This window comes from Ranitomeya imitator, chromosome 4 (genome assembly GCF_032444005.1).
Source record: "Ranitomeya imitator isolate aRanImi1 chromosome 4, aRanImi1.pri, whole genome shotgun sequence".
Taxonomy (NCBI): domain Eukaryota; kingdom Metazoa; phylum Chordata; class Amphibia; order Anura; family Dendrobatidae; genus Ranitomeya; species Ranitomeya imitator.
In genome coordinates this window covers 310,974,358-310,986,992 of record NC_091285.1, presented here as the reverse complement: position 1 = coordinate 310,986,992, position 12,635 = coordinate 310,974,358, and positions in this window count along the sequence as shown.

Sequence of the window (12,635 nt, the reverse complement as noted above, 5' to 3'; positions counted from 1 at the left end):
TGGTACCCCACTGCTAACCGCTACCCAGTCCGAGTGTGCTCCATTAATAACCACCCTTTGTTTCCTATCCCTGAGCCAGCTCTCAACCCACTTGCACATATTTTCCCCTATCCCCATTATTCTCATTTTATGTAACATAGTAACATAGTAACATAGTTAGTAAGGCCGAAAAAAGACATTTGTCCATCCAGTTCAGCCTATATTCCATCATAATAAATACCCAGATCTACGTCCTGGGTTACGTATGTATCAACCTTTTGTGTGGCACCGTATCAAAAGCTTTTGAAAAGTCCATATACACTACATCCACTGGGTTCCCTTGGTCCAATCCGGAACTTACCTCTTCATAGAAACTGATCAAATTAGTCTGACATGAACGGTCCCTAGTAAACCCGTGCTGATACTGGGTCATGAGGTTATTCCTCTTCAGATACTCCAGTATAGCGTCCCTTAGAATGCCCTCCAGGATTTTACCCAAAATAGAGGTTAAGCTTACTAGCCTATAATTTCCGAGTTCAGTTTTTGTTCCCTTTTTGAATATTGGCACCACATTTGCTATACGCCAGTCCTGTGGCACAGACCCTGTTATTATGGAGTCTTTAAAGATTAAAAATAATGGTCTATCAATGACTGTACTTAATTCCTGCAGTACTCGAGGGTGTATCCCATCCGGGCCCGGAGATTTGTCAATTTTAGTGATTTTTAGACGCCGCCGCACTTCCTGCTGGGTTAAGCAGGTGACATTTAATTGGGAATTTTTATCGCTAGTCATTTTGTCTGCCATGGGATTTTCTTGTGTAAATACTGATGAAAACAAGTCATTTAGCATATTGGCTTTTTCCTCATCCTCATCCACCATCTCACCCAGACTATTTTTAAGGGGGCCAACACTATCATTTTTTAGTTTCTTACTATTTATGTAGTTAAAGAATATTTTAGGATTATTTTTACTCTCTCTGGCAATGAGTCTCTCTGTCTCAATCTTTGCTGCCTTGATTTGCTTTTTACAGAATTTATTTAATTTTTTGTATTTATTTAATGCCTCCTCACTACCTACTTCCTTTAATTCTCTAAATGCTTTCTTTTTGTCACTTAATGCGCCCCTTACAGCTCTATTTAGCCATATTGGTTTCCTCCTATTTCTAGTATGTTTATTCCCATACGGTATATACTGTGCACAGGTCCTATCCAGGATGCTAATAAACGTCTCCCATTTTCTTTGTGTATTTTTGTGTCTCAGGATATCGTCCCAGTTAATTGCACCAAGATCCTCTCTCATCCGTTGGAAATTTGCCCTCCTGAAGTTTAGTGTCCTTGTAACCCCTCTACTACACATCTTTTTAAAGGATACATGAAAACTTATTATTTTGTGATCGCTATTTCCCAAGTGACCCCCAACCCTTATATTTGATATGCAGTCTGGCCTGTTGGTTAATATTAGGTCTAGCAGTGCCCCCTTTCTTGTTGGGTCCTGAACCAGTTGTGAAAGGTAATTGTCTCTCATAGTTGTCAAAAACCGATTACCTTTGCTGGAACTGCAGGTTTCTGTTCCCCAATCTATTTCAGGGTAGTTGAAGTCCCCCATAATAATGACTTCTCCTTGAGTCGCAGCTTCATCTATTTGCTTTACGAGGATATTCTCCATTGCTTCCATTATTTTTGGAGATTTATAACAAACCCCTATCAGTAATTTATTATTTTTTCCCCCCTCCCCTTATCTCCACCCACAGGGATTCTACATTTTCATTAAATTCACCTATATTATCGCGCAGGATGGGTTTTAAGGATGATTTTACATATAGACACACCCCTCCCCCTCGCTTATCTGTACGGTCATTTCTGAACAGGCTATAGCCCTGCAAGTTAACAGCCCAGTCATGGCTCTCATCCAGCCACGTTTCAGATATCCCCACCATGTCATAATTATGCTCCAACAACATTAGTTCTAATTCGTCCATTTTGTTGGCGAGGCTTCTCGCATTAGTATACATGCACTTTATGTTCCTCTCTGTACTTCTATTTCTTAAATTATTAACTGTTCTGACCCCACCCCCCATGCCACCGCCACCCCCAACTTCCTTATTTGTGCCCAGGTCTCTGTCTGCACTATCTTCCCCTCCTATAAAATGAATACCCTCCCCCCCCAATTCCTAGTTTAAACACTCCTCCAACCTTCTAGACATTCTCTCCCCCAGCACAGCTGCACCCTCCCCATTGAGGTGCAGCCCGTCCCTAGCGTAGAGCCTGTAGCCAACTGAGAAGTCGGCCCAGTTCTGCAGGAACCCAAACCCCTCTTTCCTACACCAATTCTTGAGCCACTTATTAACCTCCCTAATCTCCCGTTGCCTCTCTGGCGTGGCACGTGGTACCGGCAGTATTTCGGAAAATACCACGTTGGAGGTCCTTGCTTTCAGCTTGCAGCCTAATTCCCTGAAATCATCTTTAAGGACCTTCCACCTACTTCTAACTTTGTCATTAGTGCCAATGTGCACCATGACCGCTGGGTCCTCACCAGCCCCTCCCAATAATCTGTCCACCCGATCAGCGATGTGTCGGACTCGAGCGCCAGGTAGGCAGCACACCGTTCGACAATCCCTGTCTTTGTGACAGATTGCCCTATCTGTTCCCCTAATAATTGAGTCGCCCACTACCAGCACCTGTCTGGCCTGCCCTGCTCTCCTATTTCCCTCCTTACTGGAGCAGTCACTCCTCCGGCTTTCAGAGGACATGCCTGGCTGCAGCAGTGCTACCCCTGTACTGGCACCCCCCTCATCTGCCAACTTAGCAAACCTATTGGGGTGTGCCAGGTCAGGACTAGCCTCCCTGGCACTCTTCCCTCTACCCCGCTTCCTAACTGTCACCCAGTTTGCTACTTCATTGTCCTGCAGCTCCATCCCACCATCCCCCCTCATCTGTCCCATTGAGCGTCTGCTCCGTGAGCAGAAGACTCCTCTCCATATTGTCTATGGATCTCAGTGTTGCCAGCTGCACATTTAGAGTCAGAATCTGGGTTTCCAAATTTACAACGTGCTCACATCTCGCACAGCAGTATGCACCCTCGATCGGCTGCTCAAGGATTGCATACATGTGGCAAGATGTGCACTGGATGGCATTAACAATAGTGGAGCACATTTCCTAATGGGGATTGCACCAGACAGAACAGTTCAATTAAAAAATAAATACAAAGTATTAATAAAAATCAGATAGCAATTCAGTAATTCCTCCCTTGGAAACTCCCTGACTCCAAAGTCACTGAATCACAAGTCACACTTACCGCCGTCCACACTTACGCTCAGGCCACACTCAGCTCGCTCACACTCGCTATGCTGAAGATTTAAAGATTTTTTTTTTTTCTCTCCCTTAACAGCAATCCACCTTGCTGTACAAATGCCCTTCCAAAAAAAAAAACAGCTTGGGGCAGAGCTGTGTGTATAGTGCTAAGGTGTGCTGGTGCATAGCTGTGTGTTTGAGGGGTGTGGTGCGCAGCCGTGGTGTGCATCCTGTGTAGGGCATGATGCATAGCAGTGTGTGTACGTGGTGTGTATTCTGCAGAGCTGTGTGATGTCTGCATTGTGTGCATGGTGCAAAGCTGTGTGTGTCATTTGTGCATAGTGCAGAGCTGTGTGTATGTGATTTGTGCATAGTGCAGAGCTGTGTGTATGTGATTTGTGCATGGCAAGATGTATGATGCAGAGTAGCGAGTGATGACTGAACATGCTCACATAAGGTGTTAGGCATGCTCGTGTGCTAACAGAGTGTCTTTGGGGGCTCGAAAAATTCGAGTCCCTGCGGCTGCATGTCTTGCAGTTTGAAACATGCTTTTGAAGCTGAAAGCACAATATAGGCGACACTAGCTGATATGCCCATTTCTGAGTACCCAGTGTCACTGCACTACTCAATGTACTCAATGAACTTTTATATTAGCCCCGTTGTTACATGCTCCCGTGATTAGTCCTATTCAAAGAGGCAGAAATACGGAATGGCTGAGGTTCACTACTAGAGGGCTATACTTGGGTACTGCCCTTGTTAGGGCGGTCGTCCTGCCTTTGGGGCACGACAGGATATTAAGGATTTTACCCTTCTACTTACCCTCTTCCACTCTCCTCCAAGGGTGATCTCCAGAAGTTCCGATGAGATCCCCCCCATTTTTTACTTGCACTGATTTTGTCGTGATCACTTTGGTTATTGTTACTTATTGTACATGTTGTATTGGTATTTGTAGTACACCTTTTATCCTTGTCAATTAAAAGTTAAGATTTATGCATCCCATGCTGTAGATATTGTACTGATCCTGGGAATTTGGCCGTATGTTAGCCAGTTTGCTTCATAAGTGGTGACCGGTATGGCGCACAGATGCGCGAGGTGATAGGTATGAGGGAACAGCCTTGTAAGGTGACAGGTATGGTGCCCGGCTGCACGTGGTGACAAGTGTGGGGCAGAGCTGCGTGAGGTGACATGTAGAGTTCAGCGAATTTGCTCGGGTTCCCTCTTCGGCAAGCTATAACGCTTACCGAATAAGCTGCTTCCTGGATCGCTCCGGCTGATCAGCTGTTTGGCTCCACAGCTGCATATGTCACAGCACATGCATGGAGACCTTCTTTGTTGGGTTGTCCATGCATGTACTGTGACACAGCCGCGATACATGCAGCTGCGGCGCTGATCAGCTGGCGCGATCCAGGAAGCCGGTTTCCCTCTGCACCTTATTCAGTAAGCGCTATAACTTGCCTAATAAGAGGGAACCCGAGCAAATTCGCTCATCTCTAGTGACAGGCATGGGTCACAGCTGCGTGAGGTGACAGGCATGAGTCACAACTGCGTGAGGTGACAGGTGTGGGCCACAGCTGCGTGAGGTGACAAGTATGAGGGAACAGCTCTGTGAGGTGACGGGTATGGGGCACAGCTGCGTGAGGTGACAGGTATGGGGCACAGCAGCGTGAGGTGACAGGTATGGGGCACAGTTATGTGAGGTGACAGATATTGTGCACAGCTGCGTGAGATGACAGGTATGGGGCACAGCTGCGTGAGGTGACAGGTATGAGGAAACAGCTGCGTGAGGTGACAGGTAAGTGGCACAGCTGCGTGAGGTGACAGGTAAGTGGCACAGCTGCATGAGGTGACAGGTGGTACAAGGAAATAGCTTTATGAGGTGACAGGTATGTAGCACAACTGCATGAGGTGACAGGTATGGGGCACAACTTTGTGAGGTGACAGGTATGGGGCACAGCTGCATGGGGTGACAAGCATGAGGAAATAGCTTTGTGAGGTGACGACAGGTATGGGGCACAGCAGCGTGAGGTGACCGGTATGGGGCACAGCTGTGTGAGGTGACAGGTATGGGGCACATTTGCGTGAAATGACAGGTATGGGACACAGTTGTGTAAGGTGACAGATATTGTGCACAGCTGCGTGAGATGACAGGTATGGGGCACATTTGCGTGAAATGACAGGTATGGGACACAGTTGTGTAAGGTGACAGATAATGTGCACAGCTGCGTGAGGTGACAGGTATGGGGCACAGTTGTGTGAGGTGACAGATATTGTGCACAGCTGCGTGAGATGACAGGTATGGGGCACAGCTGCGTGAGGTGACAGGTATGAGGAAACAGCTGCATGAGGTGACAGGTAAGTGGCACAGCTGCGTGAGGTGACAGGTAAGTGGCACAGCTTCATGAGGTGACAGGTGGTACGAGGAAATAGCTTTATGAGGTGACAGGTATGTAGCACAACTGCATGAGGTGACAGGTATGGGGCACAGCTTTGTGAGGTGACAGGTATGGGGCACAGCTGCATGAGGTGACATGTATCGGGCACAGCTGTGTGAGGTGACAGGTTTGGGGCACAGCTGTGTGAGGTGACAGGTATGGGGAACAGCTGCATGAGGTGACAGGTATGAGGAAACAGCTTTGTGAGGGGACTGGTATGTTGCACAGTTGTGTGAGGTGACAGGTATGGGGCACAGCTGCGTGAGGTGACAGGTATGGGGCACAGCTGCGTGAGGTGACAGGTATGCTGCACAGCTGCGTGAGGTGACAGGTATGCTGCACAGCTGCGTGAGTTGACAGTTATGCTGCACAGCTGCGTGAGGTGACAGGTATGAGGAAACCGCTTTGTGAGGTGATAGGTATGGGGCACAGCTGCATGAGGATACAGGTATGGTGCACGGCTGTGTGAGGTGACAGGTATGGGGCACAGCTGCATGAGATGACAGGCCCCATACCTGTCACCTCACAAAGCTGTTTCCTCATACCTGTCACCCTGTGCAGCTGTGCCCCATACCTATCACCTCACAAAGCTGTTCCCTCATACCTGTCACCTCACGCAGCTGTGCACCATACCTGTCACCTCACGCAGCTGTGCACCATACCTTTCACCTCACGCAGGTGCACAGCTGCATGAGGTGACAGGTATGGGGCACAGGTGCATGAGGTGACAGGTATGGTGCACACCTGTGTGAGGTGACCGGTATGGTGCACAGCTGCGTGAGGTGACAGGTGTGGGGCACAGCTGCGTGAGGTGACCGGTATGGGGCACAGCTGTGTAATGAGGTGGCAGGTATGAGGAAACAGCTTGAGTTGACTTATATGGTGCCCAGCTGCGCGAGGCGACGGGTATGGTGCCCAGCTGCGCGAGGTGACGGGTATGCATATTTACTATAGTAGCTGACCATATCACATGGGCGCTGTGATCTTAGATTAAATTGAAATTTTTACTGAGTGAATTGTGATTGTAGAGTCCTTACCTTTACTGTCAATGATAACACTAGAAGCTATTTGGATCCATGACTAGAGCACTACTAATGCCACTTCGGAATAATCCTACACTTACGCATTTGTGTGAATTCTATTTTTCTCAAGCCACTGGTGGTCAAAAGATTTGGCAACTCATTAAAGATGAACATTTTATCAGGACTATATCAGAACCTCAAAAGAATGCTTGGTTAATATTCAAAGACCTTGTCAAGGACTTTCTTGGAAATACAAGAGCAAACAATTAAACTGAAATTGTCTCTTGGCGAGCTTCAAAATGCCTGCTTGAAATCTGAGCATCAAGGTGCGTTTTCTGCATAGCCATCTTGCTAACTTCCCAAACAAACTTGGTCATGGAAGGTCATGGAGGGAGAGTATCCGGATAGATGTTATGTACATACAGTGTTTTGAGAAAGTATTCACCTCACTTGTCTTTTTACCTATTTTGTTACATTTCTGTTATGAATACCCGCTGTGGATGCAATCTTCCTCCTCCACTTCCCAGATTGCTACGCCGGTCTGTCCGTGCCGAGAGTGGAGCTATCCTGCACTTGGACGGTGCTACTACTCACGGTGCCTTGTGTGGAAGTGGTTGGTGGGTGATGTGGGAACAAGGGAAGCCGCACTAGTTCCCACTTGTTTATCCGTCCGGGAGACATGGGACGCTGTGTTTCTTGGTTGTAAGGCAATGCAGGACAATGACTTGTATGTGTTTAGGCAATGGTGGAAATGTGTGCACCGTGCTGTACAGGTGAACAGGGAGTGGCTCCCTGGACAAGACTGGGAGGAACATGTCAGTTGCTACTTATTTAGTTCTCCTGTATAGAGGCATGGTGAGTGCTTCCTGGTTGCTTCTCAGTAGTTGATAATAGTAGTTATTGGTTTTTATTTGTTAGCTATTGGCTCAGGGTTTCCCTTCGGTTTTCATTTGGGTTTTATGCTGCCAGCTTTGTATTTACTCTTGTACCTGACTACATCATCCGCGTCACCAGACATCAGCTATCCTGCAACAGCAGTCTGGGAAGGGCTGCGTGAACATTTCACTGTTCAATCTAACAATTCAAAATGGCACACCTGCAAACCTAGTAAAAAATGATCGTCCACCTAAACTGATATCCCAAACACTATAGAAGCAGCCAAGAGGCCCATGGTCACTCTGGAGGAGCTGCAGAGATTCATAGGCGTCCTAAGGCGAGCTCTGGGAGGCCAGAAACCCCAACTCGAGCAGAAGGGCTGAGGTGGGAGAATATGTAAACAGGAAAGTTATTAGGCTGGAGTTACACCAGCGTGTCACAACCGATGCGATATGCTTATGACCCTCGGCTCTTTGCTATGAGCGGGAGCCAAGTGTCATGCTACTATGCCCAGCTGCGGAGAAAGTAATCTCTCCATCTCCTCTGCTGCCAGTTACAGCATATATCGCACCGCACTCGGGTGATGTTTGAGTATTGTGCCTTGTGTCGCTCGCACCCATAGACTTATATGGGTGCGAGTGAGCCGAGACTCTGGGCGAGTCTCTGTGCCAATCGCAGCATGCTGCGATTGTTCTCACATGCCGATTCAGCATGAGAAAATAATCGCAGGTTTCAGCTGCCCCATAGAGTAGCACTGGGTCAAGTGCTATGTGATGTTTTATAGCATATGTGGAGACCAGACTGAACCAAAGGATCCATTTTGTCTCCCAGATGAAATCTGCTTCTGCACAGCAAACTTGACATTTCCTTTTATAGAAGTAATCACGCGCGCATTTCTCCTTGATATTGTAGCCTTTCACCCACATACCAGATATTGTAACTTTTCACTAGTATAGATTTGCTTTGTAAGTGATTATGAAATATGAGCGCTTGTGCGCATGTCTGTAAATGCCTAACTTCTTACTATATAAAGAAGGGGCAGCGCCCAGTGAGGCAGGCGTGCTCCGGGGCTACCCCTGTTTATGAACACACAACCTTTGTGCTGCGTGTCATTTACTTGGATTCCTCAATCCAGGAAGCCAGGGACGGAAGAGGACTCAACATTTCTTGGCGCCCGAAACAGGGACCCGAGGCGAGAGTATCTGCTCGAGATTCACCTGCGGATACGGACAACGGAGATCTGGGATAATGGACGGCAAATGAATTGAAAAACCTGGCCAGGTAAGAGACATTATTAGTTCTCTTTTATCTGCCCTGTATTATCCGAAAGATCTCTACGAGCCGTGTCACGCTGGGTTAGTCTAGTAGTGAGTAGATACCTATAAAACTCGGGTTACCATATTGTATAGATTTATGAGTCCTGTCCCTGGCAGTGTGTGAACAAGTGTGAAGGTTGTGGCATGTTATGAAAGAAGGATAAAAGTACGTAGAACAATAAGCCGAAATTGTTAGGACAAGTCTTATTAGTGAAGTCAGCCTAACTGGGTCATGTGGTTGCGTCCTTTCGGGGAGACCTCCGCCCATGCTTGACTCTCTTTGAGAAACTTGTTCCTTCATTTTTGGATAAGAGTTTGATAGAATGAGCCCAGGACACGAGTCCATGAGCCTGGGACAAGTATGATAACAGAGACGGAGAGTTTGGTGATCTGTTTGGTGTTGCTGATCCTGTTTGCGTGCATTATAGGAATCAAGTTTATTCTGCACATTAGAAAGAACGGAGCAGATCAGCCCTTCAATATTTTAGCTCCCTAGGAGAGAAGGCAACGAGACATCACTCTAGAGAGGTGGTTGTCCAAACGTCACCTAGGGTAGATACAGCTATTATTGAAAAGAAAAATGGGAAATAAACAGACAAAATCCGTCTTAGGACAAGTAGAAGCAAAAGATATCATACAGGAAAGATGTGGAAAGACAGTCAGAAGGCAGATCAGAAGGGTAAGAGAAAAATTGGGAATTTCAGAAGCACTTATGTTTAGCACTGAATGGGAAAGACTGAGTAAAGAACGAGGTGGAATTATCAAAGACAATGGGTGGGAAGAAATCATACACTGTATGATAAAGGTCTCAAAAACAGCTAAAGAGGAGAATTGGAAGTATGATCCAGACACTTCCAAATGGAGTATGGGTACGGGAAAATGTTGTGCCACGACTCATTCAGTTCCTCCTCCTTACCTAGATCCGAATGTTCAACCATTTGTACCTTCTGAAGGAGGACAAACCAAACCAAATTTATATCCTGGGTTAAATGGGGTGGAAGGATGGGTGTGCAAAAATTGTGGCCAGCAGAATCCAGACTGGAGAACTGAATGTTCTGCCTGTGGGGCCCCCAGAGGTCGTCAATTGTTAGCTCCTGTTAGGATAGTACCGAAACCCTTCAGAGAAACTGGTGTAGATGGAGCAATGGCAACTAGATATCACCAAACCCGACAATTATTGCAAGAGAGCTTGGCTGAGTAGATTACACAAGAAGGAAAACACACAGCAAGTCAGCAGGATCTAGGAGCAACATGGCAGATGTGACAACCTACATGGTGAGCTGCAGCATGTGCTACATGTTCACAGATCGACCAGAAGAAGAATCCAATTTCACCTGTCAGAAGTGTAGACTAGTGGCCCTTTTAGAAGAAAAGGTGCGGGGTCTGGAAGAAAGAATAGCAACTTTGAAACTCATCAAAGAGAATGAAGACTTTCTAGACAGAACAGAAGCATCTCTACTGGTCACAGAAGGTGAAAAAAGTGTCAGAGAACCTCCAAAAGCAGATGAGTGGAAGCATGTGACCAAAAGAAGCAAGAAGACCATGGAGAAATCACCAACCACACAACTGAAGAACCGATATCAAATCTTTGTAGAGGATGAAGATGGCACACCTAAGAATGAAGCAATACCAGCAAGCAAAAAAGAAAAGGGCACACAGCAACAAGTGACAGCAAAAAGTACAGCCAAGAAGCAACGAAGAGTGGTGGGGTGGGAGACTCACTACTGAGAGGCACCGAAGCAGCCATCTGCAGACCGGACATAACTGCAAGAGAAGTATGCTGCCTTCCAGGTGCGATGATCAAGGATGTGACCGATAGGATACCAAAGCTCTTCAGCTCCAAGGACGTCCACCCATTTCTTCTGATACATGTTGGCACCAATGACACGGCAAGGAAGGACCTACCGACAATCTGCAAGGACTTTGAAGAGTTGGGGAAGAAAGTAAAGGAACTGGATGCACAGGTAGTTTTTTCTTCTATCCTTCCAGTAGAAGGGCATGGCACCAGGAGATGGAACAGGATCCTTGATGCAAACAACTGGCTAAGACGATGGTGCAGACAACAAGGATTTGGATTCCTGGACCACGGTGTGAATTACTGGTATGATGGACTCCTCGCCAGAGACGGACTACACCTCAACAAACCTGGGAAACACACATTCGCCAGAAGACTCGCTACACTCATCAGGAGGGCGTTAAACTAGAAGAAGAGGGGACGGGAAGAAAAACATTAGACTCGAACAAAGACGACCCAGGAAAACATACTCAGAAGGGAGGTAAGAACATTTCTAAAACAATCCACAGTGAGGAGATTGGAACAAAACAAAATCCTCTAAACTGCATGCTCGCAAACGCCAGAAGCCTGACAAACAAGATGGAAGAACTAGAAGCAGAAATATCTACAGGTAACTTTGACATAGTGGGAATAACCGAGACATGGTTAGATGAAAGCTATGACTGGGCAGTTAACTTACAGGGTTACAGTCTGTTTAGAAAGGATCGTAAAAATCGGAGAGGAGGAGGGGTTTGTCTCTATGTAAAGTCTTGTCTAAAGTCCACTTTAAGGGAGGATATTAGCGAAGGGAATGAGGATGTCGAGTCCATATGGGTTGAAATTCATGGAGGGAAAAATGGTAACAAAATTCTCATTGGGGTCTGTTACAAACCCCCAAATATAACAGAAAGCATGGAAAGTCTACTTCTAAAGCAGATAGATGAAGCTGCAACCCATAATGAGGTCCTGGTTATGGGGGACTTTAACTACCCGGATATTAACTGGGAAACAGAAACCTGTGAAACCCATAAAGGCAACAGGTTTCTGCTAATAACCAAGAAAAATTATCTTTCACAATTGGTGCAGAATCCAACCAGAGGAGCAGCACTTTTAGACCTAATACTATCTAATAGACCTGACAGAATAACAAATCTGCAGGTGGTTGGGCATTTAGGAAATAGCGACCACAATATTGTGCAGTTTCACCTGTCTTTCACTAGGGGGACTTGTCAGGGAGTCACAAAAACATTGAACTTTAGGAAGGCAAAGTTTGAACAGCTTAGAGATGCCCTTAATCTGGTAGACTGGGACAATATCCTCAGAAATGAGAATACAGATAATAAATGGGAAATGTTTAAGAACATCCTAAATAGGCAGTGTAAGCGGTTTATACCTTGTGGGAATAAAAGGACTAGAAATAGGAAAAACCCAATGTGGCTAAACAAAGAAGTAAGACAGGCAATTAACAGTAAAAAGAAAGCATTTGCACTACTAAAGCAGGATGGCACCATTGAAGCTCTAAAAAACTATAGAGAGAAAAATACTTTATCTAAAAAACTAATTAAAGCTGCCAAAAAGGAAACAGAGAAGCACATTGCTAAGGAGAGTAAAACTAATCCCAAACTGTTCTTCAACTATATCAATAGTAAAAGAATAAAAACTGAAAATGTAGGCCCCTTAAAAAATAGTGAGGAAAGAATGGTTGTAGATGACGAGGAAAAAGCTAACATATTAAACACCTTCTTCTCCACGGTATTCACGGTGGAAAATGAAATGCTAGGTGAAATCCCAAGAAACAATGAAAACCCTATATTAAGGGTCACCAATCTAACCCAAGAAGAGGTGCGAAACCGGCTAAATAAGATTAAAATAGATAAATCTCCGGGTCCGGATGGCATACACCCACGAGTACTAAGAGAACTAAGTACTGTAATAGATAAACCAT